This window comes from Mesoplodon densirostris, chromosome 16 (assembly GCF_025265405.1).
Source record: "Mesoplodon densirostris isolate mMesDen1 chromosome 16, mMesDen1 primary haplotype, whole genome shotgun sequence".
NCBI classification, from domain to species: domain Eukaryota; kingdom Metazoa; phylum Chordata; class Mammalia; order Artiodactyla; family Ziphiidae; genus Mesoplodon; species Mesoplodon densirostris.
This window is the reverse complement of record NC_082676.1, coordinates 15,064,415-15,082,466: the sequence shown is the minus strand read 5'-3', so window position 1 is coordinate 15,082,466 and position 18,052 is coordinate 15,064,415.

Here is an 18,052-nt window from a genome sequence, read left to right as displayed (position 1 = left end):
AGAGACTGGAGGTGAGTGACTTGGACTCTTGACCCCCCAGGTTGCACTGCACTCCACAACTGAGGAGTCTCTTGCCACCCCGTTCTACTAGTTGTCTCATGAGACCACTTCTCAGCCTTTTTCTATTGATGTGGAGGATGTGCAGAGCTCAGACAGGCTGCAGGTTAAGTGCAATTCTCATTTACTACATCACGAAACCCTCTGGCTCTAGACTTCATGATTCTTAGAAATATTTTGAAATTTTTCAAATAATTTCAGACTTACAATAGAGTTGCTAAAGTAAGATGAAGAATTCCTGAATGTCCTTCACCCAGATTCCCCAAATGTGGACTGTGGAATCAGACAGTCCCACGTCCACTACTCTGCTTCATCACTTTCTAGCTGGGCAAACTTGAGCTTGTTGTTTAACCTCCCATGTCTCATTTTCTTATTTATTTATTTTTTAATGTATTTTATTGAAGTATAGTTGATTTACAATGTTGTATTAATTTCTACTGTACAGCAAAGTGGTTCAGTTGTATATATATATGTATATATATACACACACACACGTATATATACGCATTCTTTTTCGTATCCTTTTCCATTATGGTTTATCACAGGCTATTGAATATAGTTCCCTGTGCTACACAGTAGGACCTTGTTGTTTATCCATTCTGTATATAATAGTTTGCATCCCGTCTCATTTTCTTCATCTGTAAGTTGGGGATAAGAATAGGACGTACCTCGTAAGGTCAGTATGAAGTAAGTTAAATTAAATGAAGTGGCACATATCATGCCTGGCTCACCACGTGGCCTCATCAGCTCATAGATCTCATCTAGGTTTATTTTATGACATCATGGTTTATGCCTTTCTATAGATTTGCTTGTGCTAACAGTTGTTAGACCATCCTTAGAAAACAGAGGCCCTTGGCTTTTCATGGCCTACTCTGTTCACAGATGGAATAAATGTTGCTGGAAGCTGGTCAGTGCGTCCTTTTCCCCAGGACATTGGGGTGGCAGTGGAGGGGACTTTATTGTGATGATAATGAGTTCCTGGTGAGCCCAACAGAGCTAATAGCTCCTCAAAGCAAGATTCTGCCAACAAAGCGGATCAGAATGACTTTGCCCCCACTTGGCAAGTGCTGTTGTACATTGAAAGAGGTGGCTCCAGAAATGCAGCGCAGTCACCCTAAGGTCCCTCCCAGTCATCAGAGAGTCCGGCCTCCACAACACACCCATTTATGTCAGGATAGCTCTATGCAACTGTGGTAGTCAGAATAATGTCCTCCAAAAGATGTCCACAGCCTAATGTCTGGAACCTGTGGATATGTCACCTTATATGGCACAGGGACTTTGAAGATGTCATTAGACTAAGGATCTTCAGGTGGGGAGATAGTCCTCAATTATCCAGGTGGGCCCAGTGTAATCACAAGGGCCCTTATAAGAGAGAGGTAGGAAGGTCAGAGTCAGAGAAGGAGATATGATGACAAAAGCAGAGCAGGGGTGAGAGATAGAGATGGAGATGGAGATAGATAGAGATAGAGATAGAGAGAGGGAGTGGGAGAGAGAGATCAGAGATGTTACTGCACTGCTGGCTTTGAAGATGGAGAACGGGGCCATAAGCCAAGGAATGCAGGAGGCCTCTAGAAGCAGGAAAGAGCTAGAAGACAGATTTCCTCCTAGAGCTTCCAGAAGGAACACAGCCTTGCTGACCCTTTTTTGTTTTTCTTGCGGTACGCGTGCCTCTCACTGTTGAGGCCTCTCCCATTGTGGAGCACAGGCTCCGGACGCGCAGGCTCAGCGGCCATGGCTCACGGGCCCAGCCGCTCGACGGCATGTGGGATCTTCCTGGACCGGGGCACGAACCCGTGTCCCCTGTATCGGCAGGCGGACTCTCAACCACTGTGTCACCAGGGAAGCCCAACTGACCCATTTTTGACTTTTGACTTTCCTCCCTCCAGAAAGTTTATAAATATATATTTTCCTTTGCTAATTTTACCATGATTTACTTTCTCCTTTTAAATAACTAAATCTTTAATTCAGTTAAGATTGGTTTTGATGTATGATGTCACAGGTAGGTGCCATTTTTGTATCTTTTCTTTATTATAAAACAGAACATTCTTTTCTATAGGAGGATTAAATTAAAGGCTATTCATTGTTTTCATAATATTCCTTTTTGGGGCGATTCACACCATTTCAATTATTGTTACTCTAGATGGAATATATTTAGTTATTTTATTTCCAGAGCCATGTGAAATATACTTGTGAAAACATTTAAAGAGAATTCTTTGACATAGGTGATTGAATGCTGTTTGTACTGCTCAGATGACCAGGGAATCTGATTAATGCCTCCCTTCCCTTGAAATTCTCAAAGGATCCATCTCCTAATTTGCCTACATAGGTTGGGGTATAGAAATAGAATATAAATATAATAATCATAAAAATGTTTAAGGATAATATCAGAGAGTAGGACAGTTCAGCTGAGTCAATGGCTCACTCTTTCCTGGTGATTATGATTCAGTGAGTCTAGGGTAGAACTTGAGAATCCATTTTTTTGTTAAAAAAGCCCTCCCAGATTTGCAAACCACTGGGCTGGGTAATTAAAATTGCAGAGGTAGCATAAGTAAATGCTAGTTACCATGTTTCAGAGTCCCTTACAAATAACCCCAAATGAGAATGGTGAATCTCTCTTACTAGGGTTAGAACTGGAAAACCGGCCAAGTCAGTAGAGACAAAATCTGAAGGCTGAGTGTTCCAGATTCTAACTTAGTGATGTAAAGCAGCCATTGTATCCTTGTTCATCGTCTCTGGGAATCAGGAATTTGGGAAGGGCCTGGTTGAGAAGTTCTGCTTCAGAGTTAGTCAGAGAGTGGCTGCAGCTGGAACAGCAAGGGGATGGAGTCGCTGCAGGCTGGCTGGACATCTCGCTTCACATAGTCTCAGGGCCTCTCCACGTGGTCTCTCCACATGGGCTAGTTTGGGCTTCCTCACAGCATGGTGGTTTCAGAGCACTTGTGCTCCTTAAATGGAGCTCAGGGCTCTGAGAGAGTGGCTGAAAGAACCAGGCAGGAGCTGTATGGCCTTGTATGACATTGCCTTGGAAGTCGTATAGCCTCATAAGGCTGCCCAGATTCAAGGGGAAGGAACGTAGGCCCACCTCTCCATGAGAGGAATAGCATGGTCCCACTGCAAGAAGAGTGTGTGAAGAGGCTTAATATCATCAAAACAACCCAATCCAAAAGTGGGCAGAAGACCTAAATAGACATTTCTCCAAAGAAGACATTCAGATGGCCAAGAGGCACATGAAAAGATGTTCATCATCACTAATTCTTAGAGAAATGCAAATCAGAACCAAAATATGATATCACCTCACACTAGTCAAAATGGCTCTCATCAAAAAATCCACAAACAGGGGCTTCCCCGGTGGTGCAATGGTTGAGAGTCCACCTGCCAATGCAGGGGACAAGGGTTTGTGTCCTGGTCCGGGAAGATCCCACAGGCCGCAGAGCAGATAGGCCCATGAGCCATGGCCGCTGAGCCTGCGCGTCAGGAGCCTGTGCTCCGCAATGGGAGAGGCCACATCAGTGAGAGGCCCGTGTACCGCAAAAAAAAAAAAAAAAAAAAAAAAAAAAAAATCCACAAACAATAAAGGCTGGAGAGGGTGTGGAGAGAAGGAAACCCTCCTACACTGTTGGTGGTTATGTAACTTGGTACAGCCACTATGGAGAACAGCATGGAGGTTCCTTAAAAAACTAAAAATGGAGCTACCATATGATTCTGCAATCTCACTCCTGGGCATATATCTGGAGAAAAACATGGTTCAAAAGGCTACATGCACCCCAATGTTCATTGCAACACTGTTTACAATAGCCAAGACATGGAAGCAACCTAAATGTCCATCGACAGAGGAATGGATAAAGAAGATGTGGTACATATATTCAATGGAATATTACTCAGCCATTAAAAAGAATGAAATAATGCCATTTGCATCAACATGGGTGGACCTAGAGATTGTCATACTGAGTGAAGTAAGTCAGACAGAGAAAGAGAAATATCAAATGATATCGCTTATATGTAGAATCTGCAAAGAAATGATACAAAATGAACTTATTTACAAAACAGAAACAGACTCACAGACTTAGAGAATGAATTTATGGTTACCGGGGGGAAGGGTCGGGGGAAGGGATAGTTAGGGAGTTTGGGATTGACATGTACACACTGCTATATTTAAAATGGATAACCAAGAAGGACCTACTGTATAGCACAGGGAACTCTGCTCAATATTCTATAATAACCTAAATGGGAAAAGAATTTGAAAAAGAATAGATCCATGTATATGTATAACTGACTCACTTTGCTGTACACCTGAAACTAACCCAACATTGTTAGTCAACTCTGCTCCAATATCAAATAAAAAGTTAAAAAAAAAAAAAGAAGAGTGTGTGGATGGGAGATATAGCTCTGGCTGTCTCTGGGAAATACAGTCTGCCCCAGAGTTATCCCTTGCCTCCACATTCAGTGCACCAGACCCCAAGTCTTTCTCAAATCTGTCCACTTCTCTAGGTACCTTCTCTAGGTACCTCTGGCCACCACCCAGTCCTAACTATCATCACTCCTAGCTTACATCCAAACTAGGCTCCTTGCTTCCACTTTTCTTCCCTCCAGTTCTTTCTCTTCTACAGCTAGAGTTTGTTTGTATACATACATATTTATAAGAAATCTGATTGTCACTTCCCATTGTCCTTTAGGATAACGATAAAACTGCCTTCAAGGCCCTGCAAGATCTGGAAACCTTCTGCCATCCAGCCTCATTTTACACCACTGTTCCCCTTGTTTTCCAACCTGCAGCCCCATTGGTGTTATTTCAGGCCCTACATTCACAGCATTCTTTCCACCTCAGGACCTTTGACCCTCCCATTCCCTCTCCTCCCTTCTCTGCCACCTCTTTAACTCCTACTCATCCTGAGGGCTTTAATTTAAATCTCACTCCCCATCTCCATTCAGAGTAGAGAGACAGTATAGCATGGTAGCTAGGAGAACAAACTATGGATTCAGACTACTTGGGTCCAAATCCTGGCTCTACCATTTACTAGCTGTGTGACCTTGGGCATGTTACCTAACCTCTCTGTGCCTCAGTTTCCTCCTTTGTCAAATAGAGATAGTAAAAAGACCTATTTCAAAGGATTATTGTGGATGTTGCTGAGTTAACATATCTAAAACACTTAGAACAGTGTCTGCCATGTACTGCTCAATGAGCATTAGCTGGTCGTAGTTTGCCAGCCTATTGCACACTCATAGAACTGTGCTCTTCTGTCTTAAAATTACCTTTCCAATCAGAGGTTATGCAATGGGATATGCAATGGATTACCTCCTAATCCCACAGCTGAGGATAAAGAGGTACTAAGTATAAAGCAGGGGCCCTTGACCTGAGGTTCATGAACTGGGGAAAACCTACTTCCATATTTTCATTTACTTCTTACTGAAGTTAAGCATTCCTTTCAATTAGGAATGTAGTCAACAAACAACAGTATTAGCAGAGCATGCTATATTGTCTCCAACAGAAATCACAGATATTTCATATCACAATTATTAGAGGTGTCTTGAATTATTGTTTGCACATATCATTACTTTGAAATCATGTAAATTTTAGACTTGCCACTAGATCTTATTAGTTAAACCATTAATAAAGAAGCACATACAGTGCTATATCACACATTTGTCTTTTTAATATTTTGATGACTGTATTTCAATATAATTGGTTTTCTTTGTAACCCTATTTATCATATTTTATGCATTTTTAAACTTTTTCCTGAAAGGGTCCCTAGGCTTCTCCAGATGGTCAGAGGCGTCCATAACACACACAAAAACTTAAGAATCTAAAAAAAAGTAGTCAATCACTCTTAGACAAAAATCGTAGCAATGTTTTTTTTTTGATCTGTCTCCTAAAGCAAAGGAAATAAAAGCAAAAATAAACAGAACCTAATTAAACTTGAAAGCTTTTGCACAGCAAAGGAAACCATCAACAAAACGAAAAGACAACCTACTGAATAGGAGAAAATATCTGCAAATGATATGACCAATAAGGGGTTAATATCCAAAATATATAAACAGCTCATACAACTCAACATTAAAAAAACAATCTGATTTTAAAAAATGAGCAGAAGACCTGAATAGACATTTTTCCAAAGAGGGAATGCAGATGGCCAACAGGCACATGAAAAGATGCTCAACATCAGTAATCATCAGGGAAATGCAAATCAAAACCACAATGAGATCTCACATTACACCTGTCAGAATGCCTATCATCAAAAAGAACACAAGAGAGGCTTTCCTGGTGGCGCAGTGGTTGAGGGTCCGCCTGCCGATGCGGGGGACACGGGTTCGTGCCCCGGTCCGGGAAGATCCCACATGCAGCGGAGCGGCTGGGGCTGTGAGCCATAGCCGCTGAGCCTGCGTGTCCGGAGCCTGTGCTCCGCAACTGGAGAGACCACAACAGTGAGAGGCCTGCGTACCGCAAAAAAAAAAAAAAAAAAACACAAGAAACAAATGTTGGCGAGGATGTGGAGAAGAGGAAACCCTCATATGATGTTAGAGGGAATGTAAATTGGTACATCCACTGTGGAAAACAGTATGCAGGTTTCTCAAAAAAACTAAAAGTTGGGAATTCCGTGGCAGTCCAGTGGTTAGGACTCTGTGCTCTCACTGCCGAAGGCCCGGATTTAATCCCTGGTTGGGGAACACAAGCCGCGTGGCGTGGCCAAAAAAACAAAGAAACAAAACCCTGAAAATAGAACTACCATTTGATCCAGCAATTCCTGGATATACATCAAAAATACCAAGACAATAATTCGAAAAGATACACACACCCCAATATTCATAGCAGCATTATTTACAACAGCCAAGATATGGAACAACCTAACTGCTCATCAGCAGGTGAATGGATAAAGAAGATGCAGCTTATATATACAATGGAATAGTACTCAACCATTAAAAAGAATGAAATTTTGCCATTTGCAAAAACATGGATGGACTTGGAGGGTGTTATGCTAAGTGAAATAAGTCAGAGAAAGACAAATAGTGTATGATGTTACTTATATGTGGAATCTAAAGCATACAACAAACCAGTGAATATAACAAAAAAGAAGCAGACTCACAGATATAGAGAACAAACCAGTGGTTACCAGTGGGGAGAGGGAAGGGGGGAGGGGAAATATAGGAGTAGGGGATTAAGAAGTACGAACTATTATGTATAAAAGAAGCTACAGGATACATTGTACAACACAGGGAATATAACCAATATTTTATAATAAGTATAAATGGAGTATAACCTATAAAATTGTGAATTGCTATATTGTACACCTTTCACATATACCTCAACTATATTTCAACCAAAAAAAAGAAAGTAGTCAATGACTGGGATGAGGAGCTCTCCTCAGGGTACACTAAGAGGTGAGTCAGTCACTGTCTGAGGACTTTATACATATCCTTATTTAATCCTTGTAACACCCTAATAGGTATGTATGTAGGTATTACTATTCCCATTTTATAGATGAGAAAATTGAGGCTCAGAGAGGAGGGTAAATTACCCAAGGTCACGGGACACTCTACTAGTGGTGAAGTCCATGCTTTTAATGACTTCAATATCCTGCTTCCTATATAAATCCTCTTAGTCCTTCCACTATCCTGCCAAGTAAGTATCCTATTCCTCCATTTTACAGATGAGGAAACTGAGACTCAGAGATGATTAGTTATTTTTTCTCACAGATAAACAACAGAGTCAGGATTCAAACCCATGTCTGTCAGGCTCCAAAGGCCACGTGCCCCACCGTGCCCTGCGGAGTTGATGAAAGGTACCATCAGGCTTGGAGAGCAGATGGTTTATCAGATACATGACTCAGGCAGACCTTTTCATGCCATCCACTGGGATTAGACTGTTTAGAAAGAAATTACTTTTGCTGCTTTTGCTATGGGGTTACAGAGCGCTGTATGGAACATCTTCATGGACGTGAAATACACACTGGCATCTGGGAAACTGCATTAGCTGCTATTGTCTAGACAGAGTTAAAAGTAGGAAGCAGGAGATAAAAGAATACACAAGTAGGAAGTTCTGTATTGAGCTCATGCTGAAACGGAAAGAACCATTACTTTGAAACCATTAATGATGAACTTGGTAAAGATCAAAGTAGTCTTGTGACCTGTAAATCTAATGAAATGAAAATGAGGTAATGGTATGTTTTATAACTGTTGAGGATCTGAGAAGCTGGAAATTATCTCAGCGTGAATACCGTAAGGGAACAGGGAACAGTGGAAGCCGTCTAGAAAAGGATCTTTATTCAGCTTTATTTATAGCAGGTATTCGTCTTGTCTTTCAAAATGGGGATCACAAAGGAGTTTGCTTCACCTTGCTGGGTGTATGAAAATACAACGGTTGTCACAGTCCCTACTGCTTCCTTCCATAGAACATAACATGTACAAAGGAGGGAAAGGCAGAGAGTGCTATGAAGAGGGGGCTGAATAGTTGGGGCTAAGAAAGGTGACAGGAGGAAAGAGAAAATAGGAGAAGAAGAAAAGAACTAAGAGATTCTTCCCACCATCACCCAACCCCTATTCTCTGGACCTGAGCTGTCTAATATGGTAGCCACTACCTATATGTGACTATTTACATTTATTAGGAGTAAATAAAAAATCCATTTCCTTGGCTGCACTCCCCACCTCCCAAGTGTTTAATAGGCACATGTAGTTCGTGGCTATCATATTGGATGGCACAGACACAGAATGTTTCCCTCACCCTGGAAAGGTCTATTGGACAGCACTGATAAACACCCAATTCTACCTATAAGTGTAGGAGAATTCGAAGTCCAGGACAAGTGGAACCCCGTGACTGTAACATCCTCAGCCCATGGGAAGACAAGAGTAGAATCTTCTGAAGTGGGATAGAAGAGTGCCAGGTTCCTGTGTGACCTGGTACATATACTCTCTAGGACTCAGTTTTCTAATATTAATGAGTAATATAAATATTTTACTGGATATTATAGGAAAATTACATAATTAACTAAATTCTTATGATGACCATGTGAGTTATTAGGCCTATTTTTTTTTTTTTTTTTCCCTTTGGTGGTACGCGGGCCTCTCACTGTTGTGGCCTCTCCCGTTGCGAACCACAGGCTCCGGACGTGCAGGCTCAGCGGCCATGGCTCACGGACCCAGTCGCTCCGCTGCATGTGGGATCTTCACGGACCAGGGCACGAACCCGTGTCCCCTGCCCTGGCAGGCCAATCCTTAACCACTGCACCACCAGGGAAGCCCCTGATTTTAACAGAGGAGAAACCAGAGTTTAAGACCGTGCTCAAGGTCACATGGTCAGGAGCAGAACCTGGTTTTGGACTCAGGCCTCTGACTTCAGAGGCCACATTCCTACCCACCTAACTACCCCAGTTACTCATATGCAAATGAAGCCGCCTTTGTTGGATTCTCCCAGAAACAGAAACTGAGACAAGGACTTAAGTACAGCTGGTTTATTTGGGAGGTGGCCTCAGGAAGTACACATGGGGGAGTGGGGAAGTGAAATAGGGAGGGGAAGGAAGCCATTACAGGGTGGGTTAAGGACCAGGTTACACTGTGGGCAATGGAGCTTAATCTTGATACACCCCTGAGTTATCCCACCTAAGGAACGAGGGAGATAGGTATTCATCCATCAAATCCTTGTCATTGGTAGATGGTTGTTCCCAAAGGCGTTAACTCTGGCACTTCTGTCTTGAGCTCAAGGGCTAAACAAGCTCCAGTAACCACACAAGGCCCCCAGGCAGAGGCCACAGGTGCTTGAAGTAAGGAACAGGGACGTGTATATGGAGGGCATATGAGTGGGGTACCAACAAGATGCTACATAGGAGATTGGACTGAGTGCTCTCTTTAACAAATTAGTGGCTAGTTGAGCTTGGCATTAGGTATTTTTACATCATAAAATTTGAAACCATAATGATTAACAGTCTGCCAGAAAATGTTTACAGGGAAAGCCTGGAGGTACAATTAGACATCTGAGCTGATTTTCAACATGGATAACAGAGTAAAGGGTTAATATTGATATACAAAGATCTCTTTGAGAGGGAAGGGGTCAGGGCACAACCTCTAAAAGAATGACATAGCCGTTGAGGATACAACATAAACTGGTTAGAACCAACTAGGTCCAAGATGGCAGAAGATTCGACTTCCAGTAGACCTTGAGCCTCATTATATACTCATTGTAATACACTAGTGTATGCTAAATGACTCACCGGCTCCATGACAGTTCCAAGGCTGACTATCAAAGATCAAAAAGTGGGCAGTGGCCCAATTCCTGGAAATCTCTGCCCCTTCCCCAAAATAGTTGGAATTATCCTCTTACTCCTTAGCCTATGAAATTACCCAGCCCATAAAAACTAACCATCCCATATTTCGGTCCGTTTCACCTTCTAAGATGGTCCACAGTCTGTCTGAGGAGTGTGTTTCTCCCAAAGCCGTTCTCGCCTTTTGAGACAGACCACATCTGTCTATGGAATGTTTCTCTCTAAATAAATCCACTTCTTACCTATCACTTTGTCTCTCACTGAATTCTTTCTGTAATGAGACATAAAGAACCTGAGCTTCATTAACTCCTGAGACCAGGTGTGTGATCTCGATGAAAAGACAGTGAATTCAAGTCCCAATTTGGGTTCTGGCTAGGTTCAAGTCCTGGCCCACGGGTTGAAGTCCCATCCGAATTGTGCAGTTTCATCTTCATTAGGTCCGGGACTTTGTCTAGTTAGTAGTGTAACTTCAACATGTGACACACAGTAAATACTCAAAGAATATTTGTTGAATGAATAAATGAATAAATGAAATTGATAAGAAAAAGACAATTTGGTAGAAAAGTGGGCAAAGGATATATACAGTTAGTTTATAGAAGAGGAAATTCAAATGGTTGATAAACCTTTGATAGGGTGTTGAATTTCACTAATAATTGGGAAAGTGTAAATTAAAGCAACAATGAGCTATCTCTCTTCATCGATCAAACTGTCAAATAGTAAAATGAATGATGACATCTAGTGATGGTGAGAATGAAAGTAAAGGTCCCTTCATATAGTTTTTAAAAACTATTTGAAAATATCTGTTAGCATTTACAATACACACAACCACAAATTCCATATCTAGAAATCTGTTTTATAGAAATAAAAGTACAAATGCCTAAGCATATGTGTACAAGCATGTGTGTTGTTACAACATGCTTTGCAGTAGTAAGAACTTGGATGCAGACTGAATGTACGTCAACAGAAGAATGGTTGAATCAATTGTGACAAGTCCACACCATGGAATATTACACAGATATTAAAAAAGGAATGTTTCAGATCTGTGTCTACTAGCCTGGAATGATTTCCACCATGTATGGTTAAGTGAGAAAGTGATTGCAGAAAAGTGATAAAGATTTCTTTTTCTATGAAATAAACAAACATATAGGACTTCCCTGGTGGCGCAGTGGTTAAGAATTTGCCTGCCAATGCAGGAGACACAGGTTTGATCCCTGGTCTGGGATGATCCCACATGCTGCGGAGCAACTAAGCCCGTGTGCCACAACTACTGAAGCCCGTGTGCCTAGAACCTGTGCTCCGCAACAAGAGAAGCTTGCGCACTGCAACAAAGACCCAAAGCAGCCAAAAAAACAAAACAAAAAAACCGCCAAAAAACCCTAAACAACCAAACATATCCTTAGATATGAAGGAAGATACCTAACAGGCTGTTACAGGGAGGGGGCTGTAAAGACAGAGAAAAAAACAGGCATTTATGAAAGTGAAAATAATACATATGGTATAATGTTATAGGAAAATATAAAACAGGAAATTTACCTATGATATCCTTGGGAAAGAAAAATCTGAAGGTACATATGGACAAGGACAACAAGGTGAAACGTACAAATAAAAATATTGATTTAATTTCAGGATGGGACCATAGGTAATATTTTGATCTTTTTTTTTTTTTTTTTTTTTTTTTGGCCGCTCTGCTTGTGGGAGCTTGTGTCCCTTGACCAGGGATTGAACCAGGGCCACGGCAGTGAAAGCGCCGAGTCTAAACCACTGGACCGCCAGGGAACTCCCCTTTTTGGTCTTTTTAAAGTGTCTGCTTCAGGGGGCTTGCCTGGTGGCGCAGTGGTTGAGAGTCTGCCTGCCGATGCAGGGGACATGGTTTCAAGCCCTGGTCTGGGAAGATCCCACATGCTGCGGGGCGGCTGGGCCCGTGAGCCACAATTACTGAGCCTGCGCGTCTAGAGCCTGTGCTCCGCAACAAGAGAGGCCGCGATAGTGAGAGGCCCGTGCACCGCGATGAAGAGTGGCCCCCGCTTGCCGCAACTAGAGAAAGCCCTCACACAGAAACGAAGACCCAACACAGCCATAAATAAATTAAAAAAAAAAAAAAAGTGTCTGCTTCGGGCTTCCCTGGTGGCGCAGTGGTTGAGAGTCCGCCTGCTGATGCAGGGAACACGGGTTCGTGCCCTAGTCCGGGAAGATCCCACATGCCGCGGAGCGGCTGGGCCCGTGAGCCATGGCCACTGAGCCTGCGCATCCGGAGCCTGTGCTCCGCAGCGGGAGAGGCCACAACAGTGAGAGGCCCGTGTACCGCAAAAAACAAAACAAAACAAAAATAAAGTGTCTGCTTCATATATATACCGTGAGCAGGAAAGATTTGATTATTCATTGGGCTTCGGCTATATGAAAAGATGCAGAATTGTATTTCTTCATCTGGATTCCCAAACTTTATTTTCTTTCCCTTATTAATTCACTGAGAAGAATAGCTCTTTCCTCAGGGTTTGGCATTTTTGAAGGCTTTTGACTTTTGAGGATATTTCCTTCACACTACTGGGCCAAGAAAGTATCTGCATTCTTTGTTTTTGGGGTCTGGTGTATGTCCAAACTTAGGAGGAGGAAGGGGAAAGGAGAAAGTGCCTTTCCACATAAAGAACTACAACTCGTGGTAAATGTCCTGAAGGGCTGTGGCAGCGCAAATAAGTTGTTTTGGCTGCTCAGCATCTAAACATCCTTCTTATTTGAGGAGAATGGGACAGGGGCAGGACCCACCAAGGAGAACAAGAGGACACAGATAGTCTTTCCTACCTCCTGGCAACCAGAATACGGAGTGTAAGCCATGATGGCCATTCTGATGTCCCTTCCCAAGACTTTGAACCTTGAGGGAATGATGCTCAACTTCAGAGTCATTTAGAGGTTGTATTAGTTAACTATTGCTGTGTTAGAAATTACCCTAAAATTAGTGACTTACAAACATTTATTATCTCATCGTTTCTGTGGGCCAGCAATCCAGGAGCAGCTTAAGTGGGCGGTTCTGATTAGGAGGTCTCTCACAAGACTGCAGTCAAGGTGTCATCTGGGTTTGCAGTCATCTGAGGCTTAACTGGGCCTGGAGGATCCACTTCTAAACTCTCTTATGTGGCTGATGGCCAGAAGCTTCGGTTCCTTGCCATCCATGTGGGTTTCTCTATAGACTACTTGGGTATCCTCATGACATGGTAGCTGGCTTCCCCAGAGCACCTGATGGGAGGGAGAGAGATAGGGAGAAAGAAGGAGAGAGGAAGGAGAGGCAGAGAGAGTATAGTATATGCAACAGAGCACATACAACTGAAGCCTCAGTAGTTTTAGAAACTAACCTTGGAAGTGACATATCATCACTTCTCCTGGTTTCTACTGGTCACACTGACCAACCCTGGCGCCGTGAGGGAGGGGACTACCCAAGGGCAGGAAGGCCAGGAGGCAGGATCACTGAGGGCTCTTGGAGCTGGGCTAGCACAGAGCTGGTTTGTAAGACCTGTTCTGTAGCAGAGTCTTGACTGTGTCCTGCCTCCTGCGGTTCCTGCCTAAGTCTGGTTCTTCAGCCTTCCCATCAATTCTACGAGTTGCCTGACACCCTTCCAACGCTCTCTTCTATTTAAGTTCGCCAACTCTGCCTTCTTTTGCTTGCAATGGCAACCCGGACTAAAACGGGTACTACAGGAGAGGACAGCAGTGGGAAAGGTGAGTTGGTAGTGGGGGAACTCACTTTAGATGAGGTAATCAGGGGAAGCCCCTCTGAGGAGGTGCCACTTACCCAGAGGGCTGAATGGTGAGATAGCCAGCCGATGAAGCGCGAAAGGACAGACATTTCAGGCAGAGGGAGCAGCACGGACAAAGGCTCTGAGGCGAGAGCTGAGAGGCCTGGATGGCTGCAGTGTAGCAGGCAAGTGGGCAAGTGGAGGGAGAGGTCAGCAGAAGCCAGATCACGCAGGATCTCAAGGTCATGGTAAAGAACTTGGATCCCTTCCCCCAACCGAATCCATCTCTTATTCCAGACATCAGAGTCTGAGAAGGCTGAGGATCAGACCTGAGGTCCCTTTGTCTGGGTATCAGGATCAGCCAAGGCAGTGAGTGGCTTTAACCAGATCATGATAAAGAACTTCTTTGTCAGCTCACCCGTCTGTTTTGCTAGCTTGTGGGTTTCCTTAATTTCTGGTTGGGTTCTTTCCTGAGTTCCTTAGTTCCCTTTGATAAATTCCAACCCAACTCTGCTCTCTCACTGTTGTGGCCTCTCCCGTTGCGGAGCACAGGCTCCGGATGCGCAGGCTCAGTGGCCATGGCTCACGGGCCCAGCCACTCCACGGCATGTGGGATCCTCCCAGACCGGGGCACGAACCTGTGTCCCCTGCATCGGCAGGCGGACTCTCAACCACTGCGCCACCAGGGAAGCCCCAGAGGGGAAAGATTTTTGTCCACTGTTGGGCCTGGGAATCCCAGCTAGAGAGTCCAGTCATCTGGGGAAGATGGGCAGTTACCCTGGATGGTGTGGGACCGAGCAGGTGGATTCCAATGGATCCCTTCAGTCTCATTTCACGGTCCCATATTCATTCAACAGTTGTTCAGCATCCAGCATATGCCTGGGCTCCATGTGGGCCTCTGGCTACAAAGATCCTCTTTTCCAGGAATCAAGTTAGGTATGAGGTATGGCCCAGTCCAAACATTACTGAGTGACAGTTCCCTGTTACTTAGGAGCTGGTAAAAGCCACTGGCCCTATGTACCCTGCATTCCAAATGGGAGCCAGATACTTCCTCTCCAAAGTTTACTAAAGGGGTAGAACTTGTCCTATATCCCCTAGCCAAAACCTTGCTTTCGTTTTCCTCGCCCATATGATAATCCTGGGGAGGGAGGGGTTCTTTGGTTTTATTGAGGAATATAGTGTCTATGGCAGAAGACAATCCCCACCTCCACACCTTTAATTGGGAGTCCCTCCTGGATATTGAGGGGTGACTTCAAGAAGGGGATGCTGGGATGCTGTTCCCCAGTCGGGGTCTACTTGGTAGTGGACTTGCTATGCTTATCCGAGCAGAGAGGGAGAAAGATGGAGAGGGGAGGAAGTGTAGTAGCTGGCCAGGATGTATGAGTTTCTCTGGGTCAAGTGGATGCTGCAGTAATTAGCCAGGCTTGCCGGTACCCCACTCAAACAGGCTGACTGCTGAACAAGAGGGTCCCACCAGTGGCAGGCGCCCTGGTGGTGGGGCACGGTAGGAGAGCTCAAGTCTGAGCTGGATGCTCCTTGTCAGAGAACCTTGCAATGGAGAAGCCCTTACCTAAGAGACTTACTTATGCGCCCCATGAGAAACCATGTATGGACCCTTGCTTCCCTGGGTTAGCCAGGGAAGCAGGGTCAAGCAACAGGGAGAGGGCTATGTTGCAGAGGGCTGTTCCTGCTCCCTCCTCCCAATTTCAATAAAGGGAGGGTGCTAGGACGTGTCTCCCAACCAGGCCATGCGCCCCCTTCCACTTTTAATCCAAACAGGTGGGGTCCCGGCGCAAGTCAATCCTTGAATAAGTAAGGGAGATGATAAAATGAGATTTAAATTGAGTTTGAGAATAAAGCTCTCAAGGATGGAGGTTTAACAACAGAAAGTGATCCAAAAGTAATGCAATCTGCCCAAGATGCCATTAAAGGATGGAAAATGGAGATTCAACACAGCCGGGCTGAAGGCAGAGATTAAGGGAAAAAAGCTTTATTATTATATCCCACCAAGTTGAGTTGCCTCAATACACTGGTACTGTGAGTAAACAGAATAACTGAAGTGTGGCTTGGTAGGACTGGAGTCTTGCTTAGGCAAGCAGCTCCAGGGTTCTGAGAGGGCCCAGGGAGGTAGATGTGCACATCCCAGGTTGGCTGATGGAGAGGGCTTTCCAGAGAAGGGGCACCTGAGTTGAGCCTTGCAGGATGAGAAAGAGTTGGTTCAATGAAAGGACAGTGGGAAAGGGCTTTCCAGGGAGAGATGACAACACAGTCTGGAGAGTAAGTTGAAGGCAGGGAGGACAGTTAGAGAGGCAGGTCAGGAACCCCATGGCCTTGAGGCCCTGTGGGCTTAAGGAGTGAGGGCTCTGGGGAGTTGATTCGAACCCGGGAGCAGCACAATCGGGTTTGCGTCTTAGAACCATCTAGTAGCCGGATTCTGTCAGTGCTGTGGACTTGACCTCCAGGCACGCTTCTCATCCATTCACATGGCCCTGGGACCCCCACCTCCCTGCAAAGGCCATTTCCTCTGTGATTCTAAAATCCTGGGTCCCCACTCTTTGGAATGTCCTTTGCCCTACTCCCACCACTGAACCCTTCATAGTTCCACCCTTTGATGGGACTCTGAAATATTGCCACCCTCCCCATAAGTCACCATCTCGCTTTCCTTCTCCAGCGCAAGGAGATTCGATGCCTTCTCTGGGCCCATGCCCGCCAGCCCATGTCTCCTTGGGATATGCATATACTAAAATATCTTCCCTTTATCTCATCTGGTCTTTGCCCCATGGGGCCACCCGTAGGCTACTATTTATTCTTTCACATAGTAATTTAAGCTGCTTTAATTGCTGCTATGATATGTTTTATATAACATAATTAATGTTTTAATTCTGTGTACTTGCTTCCCAAGGCAGTTTTTTGAAGGGTCCAATTTTAGAATCAAGCAAATAAAGAATAAGTAATGGCTGAAGTTATTATAGTAACGCCCTCCCTAGTCCCCCTAGGAATTAAAACTGTGCTTGTTTTTTCAGTGTGGGTTAAAAAGGGAAAAGATATTTTAATGCTCTCTCTATCCCAGGCATGCTTGTGTGGCTTTCATGACGTCCTCTGGTCTTTGTTTTCAAGTGTTCTGGGACTACTGGTGTCTGACCATCAACTTGAGGTCTGTGTTGGGACTACCAGCTTTGTATCTCCTTCCCGATGGAGGCTGTGCTTAGAATAAGAAAAAGTTACTCATTTATTCATTCAGCAAATGCGTATTGGTGCCCAGGACTGGCATAGATTCAGTCCTGCCCTCAAGGAGCTCACCATCAAATGGGGCCAGGCAGATGGGGGTGATAATCCAGCATGCTAATGATGTGGGAACATGGGGGCAGGGGCAAAGGTGGGGTGGAGTATCTACCTTTGTCTCAGGGAGTTAAGAGGAGGCTTAACTGAAGAGGAGGAGAAATTTAAACTCATTCGAGGAAGGAGAAGGAAGGAAGAAAACAGCAAGACACAGAAAAAACAACTGTGTGTTTGGAAAGTGGGGGGACAGCAACTATGGTTGAAGCCAGCGTGCATGGAGAACATGGCAGGGTGTGAGTGTAGGAGGAGAGGGTGGGGCTGAGTGGAGACTCAGCTGTGACAGGAGAAGGAATTTGGAGCATCCTGAGGGCATAGGGGAGCACAGGGTTTTTAAGCAGTGAAGTGCCCTGATCAGACCAGATCCTACAAAAGAGAACTGCAACAAAGTGAGCAATGAGGGGGAGAAAGAGAGAGAGAGAAAGGATGGTGGTGGGCTGGTGGGGGGAAGCTGCCTGGAACATAGCAGAGATTCAACAAATACTTATTGAATGAGTGAGGCTGTTGCAACAGCCCAGGTGAAAGATGCTGAGCCTCTGAATTAGGGTAGTGGCAGGGGGGATAGAAAAGAGGCGATGGATTCCGGAGGTAGAATCTGCAGGTCTGCAAATGTGCCCCTTGCAGCAGAAGCCAGGAGAATGGGGTTAGCAGCCCTCTCCTCTCCCATCCTCCCTGATCTGTGCAGTT